General features: G+C 47.1%; 1 pseudogene; it reads right to left on the reverse strand.

Moving 5' to 3' along the window:
* Window positions 1–4426: 4426 nt before the first annotated feature.
* LOC138439848 (vacuolar protein sorting-associated protein 35-like) lies at window positions 4427–25698 on the reverse strand (annotated as a pseudogene).
* Between the last annotated feature and the right edge of the window lie 269 nt (window positions 25699–25967).

Consider the following 25967-nt stretch of genomic DNA (forward strand, 5'->3'; position numbering starts at 1 on the left):
CTAGCTCGCAGATTCCGAGCGCTGCCCTTGGCTCCTGAGGGTCGTGTAAGCCACCTGGCCTGCAGTGTTCAGGGTCCGGTGACCCCACTGCTGTCGGAGAGCCCAGTTTGGCTGTCTGCTCTCGTCAGCCCGGCCTGCTCGGAGGGCCACCACTCTCCTTTCCACCAGCAAATTCTGCTACGCTTTGGTCAGTGGGGTGCCCTCTGGGCGCTTTTCCGTTTGAGCGAGCCCACCTCTCCTAGCCCACCCATCCCTCCTTCACCATCTCTAAGGCAGTTAAGGCGTTTGCACCTCCCCTACGGCAGAAGCGGGCAGAGGGCAAATCTGAGCTGGGACACAGTCTCAAGAGGCCTCAGCTGACCACACAGAATACGTTGAAACTGGGATGGCCCTTTGCAGTGGCCCCTCGTGTGGAACTTTTACCCCCATCTGGATCCATCAGGGGTTGTGAGGTGCCCGGGGTGTGCCAGGCCAGCCCTGCGCAGATCATGGCTGTGGGCCCTCTGCAGACAGCACTCCCGGCGGCTGGGAGAATTGAAGTGGGAAGGACATCTGAGTGGATCATCACAGCAGACGCTAGTCAGGCTGGCCAAGAAGCCAGACCCGGAGGCGTGCACAGTGTCTGTCCCGTAAGGGTAGCAGCCGGGCAACGCCGCACGGGTGCTCTCGGACCAGGGAGCAGCTGCCTTGTGGGAACAGGGCAGGGGCAGCTGCAGGGGCAAGCATCGGGCAGCCGCCTGGTTTTCATGTGGGAGATACTTCCCTGGACTGCACATCTGTGTTTTGTACACTTTTCCATTTGTGTTCTGCTTCAAACAACGTGGAATTATTTGGGAGAGGAGGAGTGTTTCCGAGATCTGGCAAGCACGGTTCTTTGAGCTGCTGCTCACTTCTTGTAGATATTGACACAGCCTGGAATTTCCTGGTTTGCTGGTTGAGGAAGACTTTTCCAGGTGCAACGCATCTGTCCTCACTTTCCAGTCATTGAATTTGGATGAGTCAGATGCTAAATTGGACTCTTTTTTTCTTTTTTTCTGGTTGACATGAGTAAAGCAATGTGTGTGTTGGTTTTAGAATGGAAAGCTTTGGCTAACTGAAACCAAAATTATTCCTTTTAAATCACAGGGCAAATTGCCTGCATGCTGTAATAAACTTACTATTAAAGTTTGGGTATGCATCTATGTAGAGTAGTTTTGCTTTGGGATGAATCAATAGAATGCCTTGTTTCTGATATTTTAGAAAGCTTTTCATAGCAAGAAGGAATTTGCTGACTTTGGCACGTTAGCAGTGGGGGTAGGATGGTCCAACATTATTCAGGTTTCCAGTACAAGGGAAACAAAGTCTGTGTCAAGTGTTCCCAAGACGCCGTAGGAGCCTGAGTTCCAGTGCGTTTAGAGAACGCCCATTCTAAGGATCAGTCTCATTCCCAGAGCAGACAGACGAGCGTTGCAAGGAGCCCCTTGACACACAGTCTCACCCTAGACTTGATACCTCAATCCGCACGATCTGATCCAGACCTTTCATTCCACACTTAGGAAAAATGCTTTAAAAGCCAGTAGCCTTGGCAAAGCTAACATGTCAGTTGCTTCTGTGCACAACTTGGAAAGTAACAGAAATTGTTCATGTGACGGTGCTGTTCATTGTTGTGGAAAAAGTGGAAAAGCAGGGTGACGCCAGCAGAAAGTGTAGATGAGAGTCTTCCAGACCTGGACGTCTGGAGACTCCGTCCTGGACATCCAGCAAAAGGGCCCTTGAATAGTCCCAAAGGTGCTGTTGCGAACAGCATCTCAAGTTACCATAAGGAAACCGAAAGCATCATAGGATGAGTGCATCCTATTATATGTGGATCATATAATCAACAAAGGATTAGTATCTGGAATTCCAAGAACTGCTTTTTCTTCCAATTTTATCCTCTCCCTTCTCTTGGGAGTTTTCTCACTAGCAGAGAGCAGAACTCTGAGAAGCCACACCTTGGAACTACATCTACACCCAGAGAGGGAGTGACCACCCCTTCTCAGAAGTGGAAATCCAGTGGCCCAAACACTGCTTTAAATCAACAAGAAAAGGGCTGCTGCTGCTGCTGCTGCTGAGTCGCGTCAGTCGTGTCCAACTCTGTGCGACCCCATAGACGGCAGCCCACCAGGCCCTGCCATCCTTGGGATTCTCCAGGCAAGAACACTGGAGTGGGTTGCCATTTCCTTCTCCAATGCATCAAAGTGAAAAGTGAAAGGGAAGTCGCTCAGTCATGTCCCGCTCTTAGCGACCCCATGGACTGCACCATACCAGGCTCCACCGTCCATGGGGTTTTCCAGGCAAGAGCACTAGAGTGGGGTGCTATTGCCTTCTCCTAAGAAAAGGACTAGTTATGTCCAAAAGCAGCAGCACTTCACAGAAATGTACACAAAAGACATGAGTGGGAATGCTTAATGTGATAGCAAAAATCTGGAATGACCACCAACAGGAGAATAGCTAAATTGTCATATATGCAAACAGTGCATTATTTTTAGCACCCTTAATTAAGCAAAATGCTGGGCTGGATGAGGCACAAGCTGGACTCAAGATTGCCAGGAGAAATATCAGTATCCTCAGATACACAGATGATACCACCCTAATGGCAGAAAGTGAAGAGAAACTGAACAGCCTCTTAATGAAAGTGAAAGAGGAGAGTGAAAAAGCTGGCTTAAAACTCAACATTCAAAAAACAAAGAACATGGCCTCCGGTCCTATCACTTCATGGTAAATAGATGGGGAAACAATGGAAACAGTGACAAACTTTATTTTCTTGGGCTCCAAAATCACTGCAGATGGTGACTGCAGCCATGAAATTAAAAGACGCTTGCTCCTTGGAAGAAAAGCTATGACAAACCTAGACAGCATATAAAAAGCAGAGACATCACTTTGCCAACAAAGGTCCATCTAGTCAAAGCTATGGTTTTTCCAGTTTTCATGTATGGATATGAGAGTTGGACTATAAAGAAAGCTGAGTGCTGAAGAATTGATGCTTTTGAACTGTGGTGTTGGAGAAGACTCTTGAGAGTCCCTTGTAAAGCAAGGAGATCCAACCAGTCAATCCTAAAACTCCATCCTGAATATTCATTGAAAGGACTGATGCTGAAGCTGAAGCTGAAGCTCCAATCGTTTGGCCACCTGATGAGAAGAACTGACTCATTGGAAAAGACCCTGATGCTGGGAAAGATTGAAGGTGGGAGAAGGGGACGACAGAGGATGAGATGGTTGTATGGCATCACCTGCTTGATGGACATAAGTTTGAGCAAGCGCCAGGAGTTGGTAATGGACAGAAAAGCCTGGCATGCTGCAGTCCATGGGGTCGCAAAAAGTCGGACACAACTGAGTGACTGAACTGAACTGAAATTAGGAACCACAGCTGTATGCAAGCAGACGTATGAATTTCAGAATTTGGTTTTGACTGCTAAATGAAAATCCCCAAAGAATTAAAAACAAGTAAAACTAAAGCCACATGTATATAGGCTAGAAATACATGGACAGAAAAGCAAATAGCACAAGATAACATCTAAGGGGAAGAGTCGATTGGGGGCTGTTAAGGCAGAGGTAGTAGTTTTATAAAGTCTTCATTTTTACTTTGGGTAGCACTTTTCTGGATGTTTGCTAAATTATTTAAGTAAATTAATTTTAAAAAGTAGGCATTGTACAAACAATAATGAGAGTATGTTCCTAGAAACTGAAGATTCAATTAGAAGAAACAAACAAACAAACAAAAAACAGGAAAAGGTGACCGTGTGATTGAAGTAGGAAGCAGGGCAAAGTTCACTGGAAAGTGGGAAAACAGTGAAAAATAGAAAAGTGTGAGCAGGACAGCGAGGTGAGTATAAACTAGGCTCTGATGCTCTGCTGAAGTGACTCAGCAGCAGCAGCAGCAGCAGCAGCAGCAGCCCCGAGACACATGCGCACTCTGGTCGAATTCCAGAGAAGCTGTTTTTCTGAACAACTTTCTCTCCTTTTGGGAGGACTTGAAGTTGCAGCTTCCACCTGCAGAGACACGAGTCTTCTGCCTTGCACCTTGGGGTGTAGGTGGCTGCGAAATCCTTGGAGAGGTTAAAGGCTTTCATCTTGGCTGCTTGCCCAGGATTTGCTTTAACCGGACTAGGAAATGGTACTTTCACAGTGTATTTTCTGGAAACTTTCATAAGGTAATAAATCAGTAGAAAAATTCACACAGCCTGCTCCCTCATAGCACTTCTGCGATAGACATGGGTTTCCAAGAATGGAATTTTCCATGTGGAAATTTTGGTCTAAGCATGACACTCTCGAGTACTCTACAGAGAAATGCCCTCTGTCACTAACGGTGGTGGTTTAGTCTCTAAGTCGCGCGGCCAGAGGAAGGCAGAAGCTGGGCGAAGCCCTCGGAGCCCGTGGCCGCTGGCCCCCAGACTCCGCCCAGGTGCGGTCAGCCCGCCTGCTTGGCCAGGTGGGGACCGCCGGGACGCGGCTCCGAGCGGCAGGGCCTCAACTCGGCCCGCGGCGTCTCAGCCTCGTGGGGACCGTGCGGAGAGTGGCAGGTTTGCAGAGGGTGTGGCCGGCGCCGCTGCCGCCGAGGGGCCTGCTTTGCTGCGGGTAGGTTAGGAGGAACAGCCTAGGCCTGCTGGCACGATCTGCGTCTCTTCCCGCACCATCCGCTCCCCTGTCAGACCGCTTCACTGTTTCTAAAGGCCACACTCGACGGCAGTTGGGGCGTTCATTTCCCGCATTCGTGTCTGCGTGCTCAGGTTAGATAAACAAGGCGAGAAGCCTTTTTATTCACGTCAAAGGCTTTAAATGTTGGTGTTCCTTTGCAAGCCTCAGTTCCGTTCAGTTCAGCCGCTCAGTCGTGTCCAACTCTCTGCGACCCCATGAATCGCAGCACGCCAGGCCGCCCTGTCCATCACCAACTCCCGGAGCTCACTCAGACTCACGTCCATCGAGTTGGTGATGCCATCCAGCCATCTCATCCTCTGTCGTCCCCTTCTCCTCCTGCCCCCAATCCCTCCCGGCATCAGGGTCTTTTCCAATGAGTCAACTCTTCGCATGAGGTGGCCAAAGTACTGGAGTTTCAGCTTCAGCATCATTCCTTCTAAAGAAATCCCAGGGCTGACCACCTTCAGAATCATGCTCATGGACAATTGCTTTTTCATAAATTTTTGTTTATCTCTGGTTGCAAAATGACAGAGACTTATACGTGTATAAGTGCATCCACTCTGCAATGGACTACTTGTATATTTTTGGTAGTTTATCTACACTATACTTTCTCTGATTAGGTTGATTGCAATATTACTTTATGCCTCTTCTAACTAATTAGGGGCTTCCCTAGTGGTGCAGAGGTTAAAACGTCTGCCTGCAATATGGGAGACCTGGGTTGGATCCCTGGGTCGGAAAGATCCCCTGGAGAAGGAAATGGCACCCCACTCCAGTATTCTTGCCTGGAGAATCCCATGGACGGAGGAGCTTGGTGGGCTACAGTCCACGGGTTGCAAAGAGTCAGACACGACTGAGCAACTCCACTTTCACTTTTTCTTTAGCTAATAGAAACCTGGACTTGCTGTGTGTGCTTTAAGTTTTCCTGGTAATTTGCTCTCATTGTCTTTTATAACAATGTTGCTCCGAATGGCTTGGAAACTAGGAATATAATCAAGTCTCTCACAGGTTGGTTGGGAAGCACTTGGGGGTTCCCATGGTGAGCCCTGAGCCTTGAGCACATATCCGGGTCAACAGTCCTGTGAGATGAGCAGGTCCACAATCTGGGCCTCTTGATGCAAGACTTAAGAGCTTGGAAAATATCCTTTGGGTGCCAATAAGGGAGTCAGGCCTAATCTCTAGCAATTTAGCTATGAAACAGTTCAGGGAACTTCTGGCTTATGAGTCCAACCACACAGAACTTTATTTTAAAGGAATGAGGCTTACCTGACTTTTAAGAGAGAGGCAGATGGCGTGAAGATAAGCTGCTTGCTGAGAATCACCAGAGGTGCAAGAAGCGGAGTGTCGGCACCTGACTTGTGCTGATTGACTGGAGCCTCACGAAAGCGCTTCACGGTGTATTTCTTGACAGGCCAGTGGCTGGAGGACTCAGCCAAGGTGGCCACAGCCCCCTCAGGGTCAGCAGGAGAGGCCTGTCTGGGAATGTGGGCCAAGGTCACAGCGCTCAGGTCTCTGGTGGAGAGGGGGCAGGTGAGAGCGGTGAAGGGGACCCAGAGTGGCTGCAGAGAGCCTGCGCCGCAGAGGAGCAGCTGGGCAGGCGGGGTGGGAGGGCCGCCGGGGGTCCGGGAGGGCCGCGTGAGTGGGGAGAAACCCCTTCGCCATTGATGTAAGCTCTACACGAACTTCAAGTTCACACCACTGTGCCCATTATACAGTCAGCTCAGTCGCTCAGTCGTGTCCGACTCTTTGCGACCCCATGGACTGCAGCATGCCAGGCCTCCCTGTCCATCACCAACTCCCGGAGTTTACCCAAACTCATGTCCATTGAGTCCGTGATGCCATCCAACCATCTCATCCTCTGTCATCCCTTTCTCCTCCTGCCTTCAGTCTTTCCCAGCATCAGGGTCTTTTCCAATGAGTCGGCTCTTCACATTAGGTGACCTAAGTGTTGGAGCTTCAGCTTCAGCATCAGTCCTTCCAGTAAATATTCAGGACTGATCTCCTTTAGGATGGACTGGTTGGATCTTGCTGTTCAAGGGATTCTCAAGAGTTTTCTCCAACACCACAGTGCAAAAGCATCAATTCTTTGATGCTAAGCTTTCTTTATGGTCCAGCTCTCACATTCATATGACTGCTGGAAAAACCATAGCTTTGACTAGATAGACCTTTGTCAGCAAAGTGATGTCTCTGCTTTTTAATATGCTATCTAGGTTTGCCGTAGCTTTTCTTCCAAGAAGCAAGCGTCTTTTAATTTCATGGCTGCAGTCACCATCTGCGGTGATTTTGGAGCCCAAGAAAATAAAGTCTGTCACTGTTTCCATTGTTTCCCCATCTTTTTACCATGAAATGATGAGACCGGATGCCATGATCTTAGTTTTCTGAATGTTGAGTTTTAAGCCAACTTTTCCACTCTCTTCTTTCACTTTCATCAAGAGGCTTTTTAGTTCTTCTTCACTTTCTGCCATAAGGATGGTGTCATCTGCATACAAGCATTAATTATTATTAATTATTATTATTCATAAATCTGACCCTTGAGAGGACTGGCAATCATTTAGGCTTTCAAACAAGCTCATCAAATACAATAGGAGGAAACACAGAAGCATCTGTGCTGAAGATGAGGGCAGCCACAGCCACAACACAAGGTCAAGAACTCCTGTAACTCCCCATTGTGCCCTGGAGACCCGCTCCATACCCTCCTACCAACACACCCCGGAAGAAAGCCTGGGAGGCTGGAGGGAGCTGGGACTATCTGAGGGTTATTTTATCCTTCCTAAATGCTTGTTTTGCAGCAAACTACAAAACTGGAACAAGAATCTGTAATTAGACCTTCAGCAATGTCAGGATTTGGATCTGGCTTTTATGCAAGAAGGAAGGTAAAGAAGCACATTTAATGTAGGAGTTTTAAAAGAATGGTTCTAGAATTCTTGTGTATGGAAGGCGGGAAAGACTGCCTCCATTTTTAGAGCTGGGAGGCGCCCTGGTGAGAGCAAGCCTCCTTCTTGCACAGGTTTGGGGACAGAGAGGCCAAGAAAATTTCTAATATCACACAAGTTGTGTCAAAGCAGGGGCCAGCAGCCAGGCCAGCATTTTCTCCATTGAACTGCACTGGTTTAGAAAATGACAGTTTGAAAGCAGCCCCCACACCCATTCCAACAAGTTTATTAATGTCCCTTCTCTGAGTGCCTCTTCTCATAAAGTGCTCGACCAGCAGCACATTTCTGCTCGGATGTCTTTGGGAACCAGGGCTAGGGACAAACTGTGTGGAGTTCAACCTCATCCTCCCACAGGCTGGGATGTGTGTGCTGTGCTCACATCCACTAACGGGGAGGCCACTGGGGCTCCCAGCTCTCAGGGCTGCGAGCCACGTGTGACCGCACCACCGAGAGCAGATGGGCCACAGTCGCACATAAAGAGCTCCAGGCACTTGCAGAGGGTCACCTGTCCAGCCAGGGATGCTGGCATCCCCAGCCTGCTGTACAGAAAGATGATGCAAAGTGAAGGCTCCAGGGAGCTGGGCACGGGCCGCTGCTCCTGTGGGTTTATGATAAATTTTCTCTCTTTAAGGGATTTCCTTACAGAGTGTCTTTAAGGCACTTCCAGTCAGACCATCATTTCAGAGGGATTGGGTTCAATTCCAAGGTCTGTTTTCTTACTAATTTCTTTCTTTAAGGGTTACGGGGATTCTAACAGGCAGTGACTTGAGGGAATCCAGAGTAAAAGATTTGTGCTCCCAGGCCTTTCAATGCTCCCTGGAGTCCTGGAGGTGCCGCCGGCTACCCAGACATCATCTGATGGTCTGTCCATCTGGGTGGAACAAGGACGGAACCACACAGACGTGCCCTTGCCCAAGGCCACATCAGACAATTACAGACACTCTTGTTTTTCCCGTATTTGATCCCCAAAGAGCCTCTGAAATTTGAATCTATACTACAAATTCTGTCATGAGAATATTGACACCAGCTAAATCCTCAAAGGGCTTGCAGTTAACCAGGGGGGATAAATAGAAAACTCAGGACCTGGGGTCTGGGGAAAGCCTTCTAGAAGAGCCAGCATTAAGCTGAGACCCAAGCAACTATAGGAACTTAGACAAGATTGTTGCAGACAGCAGCAGGACCCTGCTTCAGCCCGGAGGAGGAGGGGGGATCTGAGAGCTGGAAGGAGCCGTGATGCTGGGACGTGGGTGAGGGGGAGAAGGTGGGAGGGGCCTGGGGACAAGGCCAAGAACGTGGACTCCGTGCAGAGAAATGGGGGCCCTGGGGAAGGGGTACCGGATGGGGCCGTGCGGCCGTCCTGTCAGGGGCGGGAAGGAGCAGCCAGCTGAGAGCAGCGTCGCAGGCTGCGTGCAGCGGAACGGGTGACTGCCTGCAACCCTGGGACCAGCGAGTGGGCTCTGCCACTGCAGCAGGGTCAGGAAAGGGGCTGGGCAGCACCGCTCGAGGCGGCGTTTCTCCGAGGGGCTTGCATTCCTGCCGTCCGGACCCCTGGGGATGCTCGTGAAGATGCTGATTTTTCTGCTCTAAAGGGGGAAGAGGTGACAGTGGAGACCTGGAGTCCCGCTCACGCAAGTGGAGAGCACGCCAGCAGTGTGCGGGGCTGTGGAAGCTGCCAGGAGTTCATTCACCCCGGGGACCGAGGTGTGTCCACTGGATTTGCCGGCATGAAACCATCCTCCACGACCCTGGCAAAGTCGGACTCAAAGGAGGGGCACAAACACAGGCCAGGCCGACTGGTCTGGGAGGTGCATTCAAGATGCCGTAAGGCAGACTGAGTTTGGAGGATGTTTTCATGACCCCTGGAGGGACTATCAGCAGCTGGAGGAGACGCGAGGCCTGCGCAACATCAGGGTTTGGGTTTCTGTTTGGTTTTAGGGTGAGAGAAACTCGAATAGTGGTGGGAAGGAGCTCAAAGAGAAACAGAGGTTGGAGCTGGTTGGCCAAGTAAGTCCTTTAGAAGGACAAGGTCCCCTGCACAGGCAGAGGAATCAGAATTGCTCAGTGCTCAGCCAGGTTCCTCTTGAACACTTCTGTGCTGAGAAACACCTGATGCCTTTCAACTGAAAGTGACCCTTTCGATAGTTCTGAGTGAGCCAAAATTCCTTCTTGCATTTTCTCTTAAAGGTCCTAATTTAACCCTGGGGCCCCCTGGGGCCACATTATGGAAATTGAAATACCGTCTTTCCCTGTGTCTTCCCTTTAATGCCCTAAATCCCTTTACTGCAGGCCGTTCTGTGCCCTCACTGGGCACCCAGAGCGCAACGTCCTGCCGAGTCTCGTGGCTTCTTCGCCGCAAAGCTAACACTCCCGACCTTTCCCTGGAGAGGTGCGTCGTTTCCACTTTTGCGTGTGCAACTCCGAATGTCAGTTTAATATTTGATTTCTATAAAATAGTGAACAAAAGGGGGGAAAATTAGGGCCTCCGCTCCAAAACTGGAATGGTATTAAGAGAATTCAATGACTCTGGACTCACTCAGAATAAATTTTCCAAGCTTGTGTACTTAGTTTTTCAGAAGGTAAGTGAATGTAAGTGATACTAAGATTAGACTATATACTATGGTTTGGCAGCAAAGCATTGTTGATAGAAAAAGCTGTGTTCTAAGCATGTGTTTTAAATGACATCAGAAGGGGCTGCGCGGGAACTGCCACAGTCCACCCCTCCAGCTTCGGCATGTTCCCAGATGCTAATCCCAGAAGAAAAGGTCGATTAATTCGGCCCCGAGAAAGTATGATTAGTTTGGTTTAAATCTGTTTTCCAGATGGGCCAGGGTAGAAAAGCCAGAGGGCTGGAAGGGACAGGAGGCTGGGGCGGGCGTGGTCTGGCTTCTCCCTCTACTTGCAGTCTGCAGGAAACCACGGAGGAACAGGTGTCTCCCTCTTCTCTGAAATCCCCAGCACCCTGCAGACCTTGAGCATGTGGCTCTCGGCCTGAGGCCCGAGCTGACACCACTGGTAGCTGTATTCGTCGCAGGGCCCACTTTTCCTGTTCTGGGCATTCTTTTATTTTTGGCTGTCCAGCATTCATCCCTTTCGAGGGTGTCAGACCCTGACTGTCTTTGGGAAAACATCTATTCTCTGCATTTACCAGGACTGAGGGGACCCAGCCCTTGCCATTCAAGAGTTGCATCCCCCTGGCTGGGGACACGTGGTGCTGGGGGACCCGGGAAACCTCCCTCCTGGCTCTGCACCAGCCCACAGGCCAAGGGACACGCCTAGCTTCTGCCACAGGTGTTCAGAGAGCGTCTGTGAGCCTGAGCTGAGGGTGGAGCTAGGACAGCAGAAGAGAACGGGGGACAAACAGACCGAGTCTTGATTTCGTCGCCACCCACAATCTCTCATGCTGCCAGACTTCTCGGCTCTGTGCATCGCGATCTCAGCTCTGGTCAACTGGGTTTAGCTTGATCGCTATCATCTGCTGCAGAAGCGTCTGGACTGCGCATTCTGCTGTGCATTCGTGCCGTGGGTCTGGGCTCCAAGCTCTCCCGCTTACACGTCCCCTGGCCCCTGGACGTCACGGCTGGCGATGCTCTTCTGATGTCAGCCTTGGCTACTCCTCAGCCTACAGCTTGCATCCCTGTTGGCCCCGTCTAATTCCGGCCGCTCTGGGTAACAATCCGCAGGATCCAAGTTCAGCTGGTGTTACTGCTCTGTTGCCAGGGAAATACAGGCGGACAGAGAAAGCTCACAGCTGCCGCGAGCAGTGTTCTCACGTCTCTCAGAACCAACAGGAATTACTTCTAATTTCTTAACTGAAGTAATCACGGATGGAGACATGCAAACATCAGTTAAAGGCAGCTGTTCTGAGCAAGTGTTTTCTAACAGGCTGACCACGTTCTCCTTGTGCGTTAGCCTCTCTTAGCTCTGGCCTCTGTATTTGCCATCCCAGGCCCTTGGCTCCAGTCTGGTTAAGTCAGGGGTCAGTGCTGCACCGTTGAGAAATCAAGAATTATTCTATCTGCATGCCACACTCCTGCTCAAGAGCTCTGAATGTGCCCAATAAGGGCCAAGTTGAGCTGCGGTTCTGCTGGGTTAGGAGGTTGTGCTTGGGCTCACAGCTTCTGCTTGAGTCCAGAGGTCCTGCTCAACTTGAAGGCCCTCACACCTGCCTCTGTCCTCAGTTCCTGCCTCTCCTCTATCCCCAGCTTCCGTTGGATGGTCTCCCCAACTATTTTCACCTCTCACCCCCAACCACACCCTTGAAAACTGGATAAAATTGGTTTCTTCCCATTTCCTCAAATGAAGCTGGGACCGACCTGAGCCTTGAAGAACAGACCCTAAAATCCTTGTGCTGAACATGACTGCCTAGGTTTAGGAATTAGAACTAGGGGTGCAGAAAGGAGAAGCAGTGACTCCAGATGGTGGGTCTGGAGACCCTCTGCCTCGGGAAGAGTGGAGGGGACTCTCCAGGAGCCAGTGGACTTACCTGGCCAGAGGGAGTGACCGGACTTGGCCCACACTTTACAGGGCCTTGAATCGACAGGGCGCTGACAAGAAGTGGGTTCAACACAGGATTTGTATCAGTTTGTGGAAGGAAAGTGTCATCTTTTGGTGACATAATTACTATCTGCAAGGGCATGTGCAATATGGGACTCAGATCCACCATGAGATAATATTTAACATACAACTTAAATTGCCATTTTGTCCCCAGGGGTCTCTTTTCAAGGTTGACCTTGAGACACTTTCTTGAACCAGTTAACGGAAAGAGAGAGAGATGGTTTGACCTTGAAGTATGACTCTTCTTCTCTGTATTCAGTATCTTTGCTTCAAAGGAAGCTGAGTGTAACTATCAACGGTTAAGACATCAACAATCTTTTTCAGACGCTTGAAAGATGTGGTCCTCCTTGCACTCAGTAGGCCTTAGGCAGTTAGACCTGGGTGCGCAACTCAGGAGCCGTGATTGCCCGAGAACTCGGAAGTGTTTTCTGTTATCAATACTAAGTTGATGCATGTCTGAGGATAGGCTCAATTCAAAGTCAATCCAGACTCAAAAAGCTAATAGCTGGCATCTTTGGAGGAAATCCTTACCCTTGAACTGGCCAAGGGTAGAATTATTCTCTCTGAAGAACAAAAAAGGAAAACTATTATCCCTGCACCACGACTAATTTTAAGTGGGGAGATTGGCTTTTTGCAGAACTGTTATCCATGGAGAGTTGCAGGTCCAAGGAAACGAGAGGCCTAAATATAACATCGTGGGGTCTGCAGGTGTTGCACTGGTCTTTCCACCTTTGGAGTGAGCAGGGATGAAATGCAGGCTGCATTTTCCAAACCTGCAAGCCTGTACTTTCCGAGGAGTGGTTCCTGTCTGCGTGCGCAGCGGTACCGATGGACCAGCAGTTAAGAGAGTGTCCCTGGTCCGAAATGCAAAGGTGGGAGTGGACCCATTGTCTGCAGAAGTCTAACTGTTGACGAAGGAAGTCTCTGTCACTCAAGGTGGTGTCAGGCCTGTGCTATCCCGGAAGCCCCAGACTGGTTTGGGCTGTTGCTGTTGGAATAGTCCTGTTCTGGGGGACCAGTAGGCTTCTTTAGTCATGGACAGCTCTGCATGGGCCCTTGGCCTGTTCCTTTGGAGAAGATGAGGACACGAAAACCCATAGACGTCTACATGCTATTTTCTATTTAATCATCAAGACATTCCTGGATATCCATGGTTTTAAACCTTAGAAAAAGTTCATGATCCGTGGTCCATTTGAAGTCACTTGGCCAGGCATCTGATATTGCTGGTGGCTGACAGCACTGGGAAACCAGCTGATTATTCTGGAGGGACCAAAAGCAAGCCGTCGTCTGCACTCTCAGGAGGCTGACTGGGGGCCCGGGGGCCCTTACAGGGCGTGTGCGCCATGTGCCCAACCTCACCGCCTGGGGGTTGGGAAAGCCTGGGAAGTGGAGGCCCCTCTGGGGTGAACATGTGTTGCAGGGGGTTGGGGCTCCAGCTTCTCTGTGACCAGCACAAGGGCCTCTGCCTCTGATTCCACCTCCAGAAAATAATCTCCAGGGAGTCTTCAGAGAGGTGCATTTCCCATGATCATCTGTCAGATGTAGGAGTTTTAAATCGGCTCTTTCTCTTCACCTCCAGCCCCAACAAAACTGACCCCTCTTTCTGCAGACACAGAGGTGCCGACTGGCCCCAGCACTTGGAGAAGTGCAGGATGCTGTGCCCCGTGACTTCTCGATGAGAAAATCACTTTCTACATCACTTTACCCTCTTACGCCCCAGTGAGGAGGGTAATTCATGCCATGTTCTTAGATGGAGGGTAAAGGAAACCACGTTAACACAGGATGACAAAGAGACTGTAACACACTAGCGGTGGTGCAGTTTCACACCCTGAAACCGCCAGACTCCTGACAGACCATGCGTTTCAGTTTTCATGTTTTCCCAGAACAAATTCTGGGTTTTAAATGCACCTTTAGCTATGATAGCTCAAACAAACAAAGCTAGTAGACATTTCTGTCAGGAGGTGCTGCTCCCCACACCTCTGGAGCCGGCTGCAGGTGGGCCCTTGGCAGTGTGGCATCCACGCCTGGCTCGAATCTTGGGACTCACTCTTACGACCTGAGTGATGAGTCTCAGCTGGGGGAGGGTGTTCATCCAGTTGATAGCTTCTTTGTTTTCCTCCTTCTTCAGGACTTCTGTTTTTGCTACTTTTCTACAAGTTTAGTGGCCATAACTACACACATTGTAGTAATTAACCACTTTTCACTAGAGTAAGCATGCATTATTTTAAAATTTACACGTGTGGATTAAACAATCCTCCCAGAATGGTGGAGTAAAGGCCTTGAAAATCTGTTCTTCCATAAAAACAATGAGAATACTAGCAAAATTGTCAAAATAAACTTTTTCAACAGTTTAGAAATTAACCAGAGCCTTGCAACAATGCAAGGAATTTAAAAAAAATTAATTAATTAATTTTAATTGGAGGCTAGTTAATTTGCAATATTGCGGTGGTTTTTGCCATACATTGACATGAGTCAGCCATGGGTGTACCTGTGTTCCGCATCCTGAACCCCCCTCCCACCTCCCTCCCCACCCCATCCCTCAGGGTCATCCCAGTGCACCAACAAGGAATTTTCATTCGAGAAAAATGGCTGTGTCCTGGCGAGATCTTTGTGGCGCGGTAGCTTTCCCCGTTCCGGCCCTCCTGCCCCAGCTTGACCATGGCGTTGAAACCTCCAGCCTCACAGTGAGGGCAGCTGTGTAGCTACCAGAGGGCCCAGAAGTCTTTGAAGCTCCCCAGACCCTGTGCCCAGATCAGCACACTATTTGGCAAGTCTGGCAGTTCTCTGGAAACCTCCACTCAGGGACTTGTCTTTATTTGACCTGACTCAGAGCTTACTCAGTGTAAACAGTCCTTCCCTGGGGTGTTTGTTGGAAAAAGTCAGCGGCAGTTACTTAATATAACAGCCACACGGAGCAGCAGTAGCATTTGGGGCAAACAAGAAAATGACCAAAGCAACAGAAGGGAAGTCTACGGAGTGATGTGTCCACAGGGGCTTTGGAGAGCTCCAGCACATCCTGGGAACACAGCACGTCACCCACGCAAGGCCCAGGAAAGGCCTGGGAAGGCCCAGTCCTCTCACTTCCTGTCCACCTCCTGCTCCAGCACATCCTGGGAACACAGCACGTCACCCACGCAAGGCCCAGGAAAGGCCTGGGAAGGCCCAGTCCTCTCACTTCCTGTCCACCTCCTCCGCGAGCAGGAGGTGATGGGTGAACCCGCGTTGTAACCCGCCTGCTAGAGCATCAGCACAGCATGCACAAGGCCCACAGCAAAGGCCGGGAGACCTACTGCTCGAGACGGTCAGGGGAATTTCAGCTCTGTTATCAGCAGCAGCCAAGCCAAGTGCCCACACGTAACAGAGAATACACTTATGCAATGAATTTGAAAGTGGAAGTTGCTTGGTCATGCCTGACTCTTTGTGACCCCATGGACTGTAGCCTGCCAGGCTTCTTTGTCCAGGGAATTCTCCAGGCCAGAATACTGGAAAAGGATAGCTGTTCCCTTCACCAGGGGATCTTCCCAACTCAAGGATCGAACCCAGATCTCCCACATTGCAGGCGGATTCTCTACCAGCTGAGCCACAAGGGACACCCACAGGATGAATTTAAGAAAGTCAAAAGCAACAGCAACAACACAAAACCCAGGACTCCTTTGGAGCAGCGGAATGGTCTCATTTCCCGAACTGCTGTATTTATATTAGAAAAAAACCAACAAAAACAGTTTTCAACAAAAATTTTTGGATATCCAAAAACAGGAACGTTTGACCCCAAACAGAAAAGAATTGCCAACATAAATTCTCCGTGAGAAATCTGAGACATTAAATTTAACAGGCAAAGACATTAACTTAGTTACAATGACTATGTCTAGGAACTAACATCATGCCTGGCTTGGAGTCTAAAGAACTGAAGAAGAGCGTAAGAGTGAGGGTACACCAAACAGACAACATCAATAACAGACCATAGTTATGAAACAGTGCCAAAGAGGACTTCTCAAGTTGGGCAATAGGGCTGCAATGGAAAATTCAGTGCAGGAGCTCAACACCAGTTTGGGCTGGCAGAAGAAAGAGGCAGAGAACTTGAAGATAAGTCAAGTGAGCCGATCCAGTCTCGCTCAAGTGAGAAAAACAAGGAAACAGAAAGAAAGGAAAATAACCCCCAACATATACATGATAGAAGCCTCAGGAGAGGCGAGACAGAAAGGGGCAGAGATGAAGTTTAAGGAAGTAATGTCCCGAACTTCCCAAATTTGATGAAAACATTAATCTACACGTCCATAAAGCACAAATAAATTCCAAGAAAGAAAAATTTGAGGTGATTTACACCTAAAAAGATAAAACTATCCAAAGTCACAGAGAATATTGGAGGCAGCAGGAGAGAAGGGACTCATTGTGAACAGTGTATCCACGATAACAGTAAAGCTGACTTTTCATCTGAAACCATATCAGCCACAAAACAGTGGGGCGGCACATTCAAAGCAATGAGAGGCTCTTCAGAGGAAGAGTCACAAGCAGGAATTCAAGCAAGGATTTGTGCATCTGTGTTCATTATGGCTCTGTGTGTGCTCAGGTGCTTCCGCGTCCGACTCCTTGCAACATCATGGACTGTGGCCTGCCAGGCTCCTCTGCCCACGGAATTTTCCAGGCAAGAATACCAGAGTGGGTTGCCAGGGAATCTTCCCGACCCAGGGGTTGAACCTGTGTCTCTCTCACCTCCTGTTGTAGCAGGCAGGTTCTTTACCACCAGGGTCACATGGGAAGCCTGATAGCTCTATAAGTGAACGCGGAAGTTGCTCAGTCGTGTCCGACTTGCTGTGACCCCATGGACTGGACTTCTCCAGGCCAGAATACTGGAGTGGGTAGCCTTCCCTTCTCCAAGAGACCTTACACAACTGCCAAAATGTGAAAACAACTCAAATGTCCATCAGGAGATGAATGGATAAACAGAATGCAGTCTATTCAATAATGGAACTTTTATACGGCTAGACAAAAGAAGGAAGTCCTGACATACCGCACAGACGAACTGAAAACTTTATGCTGAGAAGTCAGACACAAAGGACCACAAATTCTGTGATTCCACTTGCCTCGTCCAGAAAAGGCAGGCCCACAGACAGCAGAACAGTGGCTCCAGGAGCTGGAGGTGCGGGAGGGAGGGAGAGTGTGCTGAGGGTTGGGAGCTTCTCTGGGGGCGGTGATGGAAACCTGCCTGATTACAAGTGCTGACGGCTGCAAAGCCGTGCAAATATACTAAACCTGAGTGAACTGTACACTTCAAAACTGTGAACTTTAGATTTTAAGAATGGAATGAAGTCTGGAAAGTATATCTGACCTGAGATTCTATAATTCAAAGGAGACACAAATATTGTCTTTCTCTATAAACTCTATAGAAAACCAAGAACGATTTATCTAAGTCTTGATCAAAACCTCAGCTATACAGAACACGGCTGAGAGCCCAGTGGAAAAAGACCAACCCCAGCGTTCGATGTGCCCGCCCAGGCTCACAGCCTCGGCTCAGCGTTCAGTCCGGACTTCTACTCTGCGTGACATTTAACAGGCGGGGAATCTAGCATCCCAGCAATAAGAAGTTCTAGGATAATAAGTGAAATAGTGAATGTTGTATGATGGTCACATCCCAGTAAACAAGAGCGTTGCAAGCTCATCTGCCATGCTGGTGTGGTTCAGCCGCTCAGCTGTGTCCGACTCTCCGTGACCCCACGGACGGGCAGCACGCCAGGCCTCCCTGTCCTCCACCAGCTCCCAGAGCCCGCTCAAACTCATGTCCATCCAGTCGGTGATGCCGCCAACCCCCTCATCCTCTGTCGTCCCCTTCTCCTCCTGCCTTCAGTCTTTCCCAGCGTCAGGGTCTTTTCCAATGAGTCAGTTCTTTGCATCAGGTGGCCAAAGTATTGGAGTTTCAGCTTCACCATCAGTCCCTCCAATCAATATTCAGGACTGATTTCCTTTAAGATTGATGGTTCAATCTCTTTGCTGTCCAAGGCATTCTCAAGAGTCTTCTGCAGCACCACAGTTTGAAAGCGTCAATTCTTCGGTGCTCAGTCTTCTTTATGGCCCAACTCTCACATCCATACATGACCACTGGAAAAGCCATAGCCTTGACTAGACTGAACTTTGTTGGCAAAATAATGTCTCTGCTTTTTAATACACTGTCTCGGTTTGTCATAGTTTTTCTTCCAAGGAGCAAGCATTTTTTAATTTCATGGCTGAAATCAGTACCCACCGTGACTTTGGAGCCAAGAAAATAGTCTGTCGCTGTCTCTACTGTTTCCCCATCTGTTTGCCATGAAGTGATGGGACCAGATGCCATGATCTTAGTTTTTTGAAAGTTGAGTTTTAAGCTAGCTTTTTCACTCTCCTCTTTCACTTTCATCAAGAAGCTCTTTAGTTCCTCTGCTTTCTGCCATTAGGGTGGTGTCATCTGCATATCTGAGGTTATTGATACTTCCCATAATGACTATCAATGTGAAATACACACCCCATTAATAGAGCGCCTATTTCATCAGATCACCATCAGCTCTGGGTATTGTCTTCCTCTTTAGTCTTTGCCAATCTGAAAGTTATAAAATAATATATTATTAGCTCAAATGCAACTTATTTGATTGAAATAATGTGGCACTTTTTTTTCATGTTCACTGGCCAGTATTTCTTTTTCTAATTAGTCATTCACATTTCCTGCCATTTTTATCTTACTCGTCCTATTGCTTACTCATCTGTAAAGGTTTTTCTTAAATTATTAATTTCACATCTTTGACCGTCATATAGGCTGCTCTGTTCTCATATGTTTCTTGTATTGAGTGCAAGTCACTAGCTTCTTTGTCACCTTTATTAGTTTTTCCATTGTAACTTAATCTTGGTTTAGTGTTTAGACTTCATTTTTTACAGCTGTAAGACATTCTCCTCTACATTCCTCTAATAGATTTATGAATTTATGAATTTATGAATTACCCGTTCCCTCTGAATCTGGAAGAACTACAAAATTATGAGTCTTGGTAGGGGATGGAGAAATTATAGATATCTGCCAACTTTTCCTCCTAATTCACTTGATGCACAATATGTAATTTTAGTTTTAAGTCTGACAACTGCATAATAGTCGACGCCTGCTATTTTCTAACTTAAACAAAGAAATCCTATCAGAGAAGTTGTCACAGTTACAAAGAGGCTACTTCTTGTAAGCTTTAATAGCTTTGGCACAATATTCAAACATGTAGTGAATTAGTGCTTGCACACAAGCAGGTAAATTCATGTGCAGATAAGCAAGAACTTTGCAGATTCAAGAAGCACATTTCCTACCGTTATTGGTCACTCAGTCATGTCTGACTCTTTGCAGCCCCATGGACTGCAGCACGCCTGGCTTCCCTGTCCATCAACACTCCCAGAGCCTGCTCAAACTCATGTCCATTGAGCCGGTGATGCCATCCAACCATCTCATCCTCCCATCCCTTTCTCTTCCCGTCTTCAATCTTTCTGAGAATCAAGGTCTTTTACAATGAGTCAGCTTTTCTCATTAGGTGGTCAAAGTGCTGGAGCTTCAGCTTCAGCATCAGTCCTTCCAATGAACACTCAGGACTGATCTCCTTTAGGATGGACTGGTTGGATCTCCTTGCAGTCCAAGGGACTCTCAAGAGTCTCCTCCAACACCACAGTTCAAAAGCATCAATTCTTTGGTGCTCACCCTTCTTTATGGTCCAACTCTCAGATTCACACATGGTGGTGGTTTAATTGCTAAGTCATGTTCGACGCTTGCAACCCCATAGACTGTAGTCAGCTAGGCTTCTCTGTCCGTGGGATTCTCCAGGTAAGAATACTGGAGTGGGTTGCCATTTCCTCCTCCAGATGTGACTCCGTACATCCATACATGACTACTGGAAAAACCATAGCTTTGACTAGATGGACCTTTGTTGACAAAGTACTGTCTCTGCTTCTTAACACACCACGTGGGTTTGTCATAGCTTTTTCCCAAGGGGCTTCCTATGCACTTCCTGCACAGAATCACGTAGAAATGGTATAATATGGGCTTCCCTGCTGGCTCACATGGTAAAGTGTCTGCCTGCAGTGCGGGAGACCCGGGTTTGATTCCTGGGTTGGGAAGATCCCTTGTATATGCACTTCCTATACAGAATCACATATAAATGATATAATATAGAGACTTCCAATTTTCTTTAAGAATTGAACATTACTTAATATATCTTAATTTATATGAGAGTCACCACAAATTCTTTCTCTGCAGTAATGGGTGAAAGTTGTAAAACCTATTTCTCTTTCTGTTGGGTACCTGACCTACCAAATGGGATGAATTTCCTCTTTGCTGTAGCTACATGTTAAAATCTGTTAATGTAAAAAGAAAGTATCACAACGAAATACAACTTAAGAGTTTATTTGGTTTTTACGAAAACTCACTTATGAGATTTACTGTTCATATTCTGAGTGCTCTATGTGACCAAACTATAATACAGTCCCCTAGGATTCAGTCTCTACTTCTACTTTTGAGTGCGGAAAAATGATGGGAATACTTTCCACAGTGTCAGTTTCAAGATGCTAATAGTAGACTCTGAATAGTCATAATTTTGGATAAGAAATTTTAAAAGTTACAAATCTATTAATATTTTTATTGAAACTATATTTCTAATATTTAAAATCTCTTATTAATAAGAAACATTGTAGATTTACTATGTTTGTGCACAGAAAATATTTTCCTTCCAACTACCTAGTTTGAATTTTAATATCTTCTTCTTCTTCCTGTAAATATTTATTTTTGGAAAGGATATTAAATCAAAATCCATGTTGGGTTTCTTTTAAAACTTCGTAGATCATCGACACTAAATTTGTTGCACACAGCCTGGATGGCTGTGCTCATCTGGGCATGTCTCAACAGGTTTAAACATTTCAATTTACATTTTCTCTCAACTATTATTAGTCAGCCATCTGATTATAAGATATTCATTCATTTAACAAATACTTAGAGTGTCAGACAGTGCGATAGACCTTAAACACATAGACGTATAGAAGGCAATGGCACCCCACTCCAGTGCTCTTGCCTGGAAAATCCCATGGACGGAGGAGCCTGGTGGGCTGCAGTCCATGGGGTTGCTAAGAGTCAGGCATGACTGAGCGACTTCACTTTCACTTTTCACTTTCATGCATTGGACAAGGAAGTGGCAACCCACTCCAGTATTCTTGCCTGGAGAACCCCAGGGACAGGGGAGCCTAGTGGGCTGCCGTCTCTGGGGTTGCACAGAGTCGGACACGACTGAAGCAACTTAGCATAGCACAGCATAGACCAAAGTCTTTTGCTCAATGAACTATCCCATGTTAAATTACCTAATACGCTACTAACAAGGCATGGTTCTGATCATTGAATTAAATAGCTTACATTCTGAGAAAAGAAAGTCTAAAGCACCTGTATTAGTCAGGGTTCTCAGAGGGAAAAAACCCAAGATAGACAGGTGATAGATAGACAGATAGGGAAGAAACTGGCTCCCAAGGCTGTGGTACTGTGGAGTCTGATTCTGCAGGTCAGGTCAGATTAGCAGGCTGGATAGTCAGGGACGAGCTGGTGCTGCAGTTAACCTCAAGTCCATTTGGAGGTAGAATTTCTTCCTAGGAGAATCTGAGCACCTTTCTCTTAGGACTTTAACTGAGGGAGTGAGACCACCCACATTCTGGAGGGCGATCTGCTTTACTTAAAGTCTGCCGATTCTAATGTTAATCTCATCTAAAAATACCTTCAGAGCAACATCTGTGCTGATGTTTGGCCAAACGTGTGTTTACTATGGCTGAGCCAAGGTGGCGCATGAAACTAGCTACACACCTGGAAGAGCAGTGAGTAACGCAGCTGGTGCTGCTGCTCAGCCGCTCGGCCCTGTCCAGCTCTTCGTGACCCCGTGGACGGCAGCACCAGGCCTCTGTGTCCTTCACCAGCTCCCGGAGCCTGCTCAAACTCGTGTCCATCCAGTCGGTGATGCCATCCAGCCATCTCATCCTCTGTTGCCCCCTTCTCCTCCTGCCTTCTATTTTCCCCAGCATCAGGGTCTTTTCCAATGAGCTGGCCAAAGTATTAGTTTCAGCTCCAGTATATTTCAAAGAATATTCAGGGTTGATTTCTTTTAAGATTGACTGATTTTATTTCCTTGAAGTACAAGGGACTCTCAAGAGTCTTCTCCAACACCATAGTTCAAAAGCATCAGTTCTTCAGCGCTCAGCTATCTTTATAGTGCAACTCTCACATCCATACATGACCACCAGAAAAACCACAGCTTTGACTAGACTGACCTTTGTCGGCAAAGTAATGTCTCTGCTTTTTAATATCCTATCTAGGTTGGTCATAACATTTCTTCCAAGGAGCGTCTTTTAATTTCATGGCTGCAGTCACCATCTGCAGTGATTTTGGAGACCAAGAAAATAAAGTCTGACACTGTTTCCATTGTTTCCCCCTCCATTTGCTATAAAGTGATGGGACTGGATGCCATGATCTTAGTTTTTTGAATGTTGAGTTTTGAGCCAGCTTTTTCACTCTCTTCTTTCACTTTCATCAAGAGGCTCTTTAGTTCTTCTTAGCTTTTAAATGTGGTGTTCTGCATATCTGAGGTTGCTGATATTTCTCCCAGCAATCTTGTGCTTCATCCAGCCTGGCATTTCATATGATGTATTCTGCATATAAGCTAAATAAGTAGGGTGACAGTATACAGCCTTGATGTACTCCTTTCCCTATTTGGAAACAGTTTGTTGTTCCATGTCCGATTCTAACTGCTGCTTCTTGATCTGCATACAGATTTCTCAGGAGGCAGGTAAGGTGGTCTGGTATTCCCATCTCTTTAAGAATTTTCCAGTTTGTTGTGGTCTACACAGTCAAAGGCTTTGGCATAGTCAATAAAGCAGAGGTAGATGTTTTCCTGGAGCGCTTGTGCTTTTTTGATGATCCAGCGGATGTTGGCAATTTGATCTCTAGTTCTTCTGCCTTTTCTAAAACCATCTTGAACATCTGGAAGTTCACGGCTCACATACTGTTGAAGCCTGGCTTGGAAAATTTTGAGCATTACTTTGCTAGCATGTGAGTGAAGTCACTCAGTCGTGTCTGACTCTTTGTGACCCCATGGATGGTAGCCTACCAGGCTCCTCTTTCCATAGGACTTTAAAGGCAAGAGTACTGGAGTGGGTTGCCATTTCCTTCTCCAGGAGATCTTCCCAACCCAGGGATCGAACCCAGGTCTCCCACATTGTAGGCAGACGCTTCACCATCTTCAAAAGTCTGGTGAGCTTATGGTGAAACTGCACTACTGGTAGCAATATATTCATGGTTGCGTTTATTACCTATTTCCACCGTTGCTTCCAGAGCTTTATCAACATAGTCCACAAGGCCAGGATAACACTTCATAGTAAAATAAATGAGAGAGGCTTGTAAGGATGCAACATCCTCTGACGGCATGTCTTGTCTAGACTGTAATACTGTAGCCACCTACTGTGAAAGTATGTCACAAAGTTTAATATCTGTTGGGATTCCAGGTCCATCTTCATGGTGAACAAATAAAGCAAATCTAATTCGCTGACTAAGGTCCGTCTAGTCAGGGCTATGGTTTTTCCAGTAGTCATATATGGATGTGAGAGTTGGACTGTGAAGAAGGCTGAGTGCCAAAGAATTGATGCTTTTGAACTGTGGTGGAGAAGACTCTTGAGAGTCCCTTGGACTGCAAGGAGATCCAACCAGTCCATCCTAAAGGAGATCAGTCCTGGGTGTTCTTTGGAAGGAATGATGCTAAAGCTGAAACTCCAGTACTTTGGCCACCTCATGCAAAGAGCTGACTCATTGGAAAAGACTCTGATGCTGGGAGGGATTAGGGGTAGAAGAAGAAGGCGAAGACAGAGGATGGGATGGCTGGATGGCATCACAGACTCGAAGGACGTGAGTCTGAGTGAACTCCGGGAGATGATGATGGACAGGGAGGCCTGGCGTGCTGCGATTCATGGGATTGCAAAGAGTTGGACACAACTGAGCGACTGAACTGAACTGATCAATTAAGGAAATGATTATTTTTTTCACATCTACATATTGGTGTAACTCAGCACAAGCCCAAAGAAAAGGATTCAAAGTTTGAAAGTGGAACTCTTCAGGGAAAACCCTGAATAATGTGCTCCATAAGATATTCCGAAGCCAAAGCATCTCTGCAGTTCGCCGGTTGCTCCAATATGCTGGTCAAAATAATCTAACATTCCACATTTACACCTCCAGCGAACTAAGGTGCACCAAATTTCTTCCTGCTAAAATTCTCAGTTCTTGTCTTTCTTGTTCTCTTTTTTCTGTATCTCAGCTCTGTCCCTGATGCTGCATTCAATCCAAATTTGTTCATTTCTGCAAAGTTGAGCAGCACAAAATCCATGGACTCACTGATATTCCCAGTTGTTGCTTCATCTGTTGGCCCTCCTGCTTCAGGTAAGATATTTGCGGCACACTGAAGTAGATAATTTCGAAGAAATAGACCTCTCAAGGGGTATTGCACACCAGGGCACGTTTCTACCAAATCTTTCAAAATACCTTTCTTTGGACTGAGGAAATGACTAACATATACAATTCTGAGAGAGTCAATTTCTAGGCAGGTTGATAAGAAGTCTGGGGTCCCCAAGGAGAGAGAGGTCTGGGGTTCTTGAGGAGGAGATAAGGGTCTGGAATTCTCAAGGAGGGGGAAAGGAAAACGTTTTTCCCCTCACATTCCTTAGTCTTAGTCACATACAGCGTTTTGATCTTTAAGCCTGGATTACACAACAAACGACTCAGTTTAAACTCTGTACTAAGGATTATACAACAACAGTGTATCCTGCTTGAGGCCAGTTTCTCCTTCCTGAAAACCTTCTGGCTAATTCTATTCTCTTAAAAATGTAAATTATAGAAGTGGGTCTAGTAAGATCTTTACAACCTCCAGACATTCTTTTGATTCATTGTAATAACTAATTTAAAAAGTATATAACTCCATTGCTAACCCTAGCAGGGGGGCACTCTTTCTGCCCGCTTCTGATGTCTATGTCAGAAGCTTTCTCTATCTCTTTTATACCTTAATAAACCCTTATTACACAAAAGCTCTGAGCGATCAAGCCTCGTCTCTGGGCCCCGGATTGAGTTCTTCTCCTCCAGAGGCCGAGAATCCCAGCGCTTTTCATGGTTCAGCAACAACCTTTCAATTCCAGCTATGATCAACAGATGAAGCCTTGGGACAATGCTTGCAGCTTCCTGTACAATTTCATAGAGATCTGCCATTCTCTTCCTTTAGCAAACTCCTCTGTCAGGAAACTTCCAAGTAGTGCCGCTCATCAGAAACAGCCACACGAAGTTCATAGCAGCTCTTTGGTGATAGCATAGAAGTCCAGAGTCCACCAAGCATATTAGAAGCATGCTTCAGAGCATACATAAGCTTGTTCTTGTCCAAAAATCTCTTCATCTGGAATGATTGGACCCTCACAGCCTGTGTGGCTTCATCCAAGGTTTTCTCTGCTCATCCTGCGGTGTCTGCCGTGTTGTAGGCACGGCAACTCCCCTGAGCCTGCAGCAAGCGGCCCCCATGTGGGTCCTCCCGCTGTCCTATACTCCTTAGAGGAACTAGACAATGTGGTGAAAGTCAGGGCATCAACAATTGCAGGACTTTGAACATACAATTATTTTTCAGTAGTCACGTTTCAAAAAAATAATTTACTACACGTGTTGAACAAAACTTTTATTTCCTGATCATATATATATATATATATATATAATAGGCACTGAGGCTTTCATCTCCCAAATGGAATTGTCCTGATTAATAGAGATATAATATATAATTCCTACAATTTACCAAG

The sequence above is a fragment of the Ovis canadensis genome, chromosome 4, assembly GCF_042477335.2.
Source record: "Ovis canadensis isolate MfBH-ARS-UI-01 breed Bighorn chromosome 4, ARS-UI_OviCan_v2, whole genome shotgun sequence".
Lineage (NCBI taxonomy): Eukaryota > Metazoa > Chordata > Mammalia > Artiodactyla > Bovidae > Ovis > Ovis canadensis.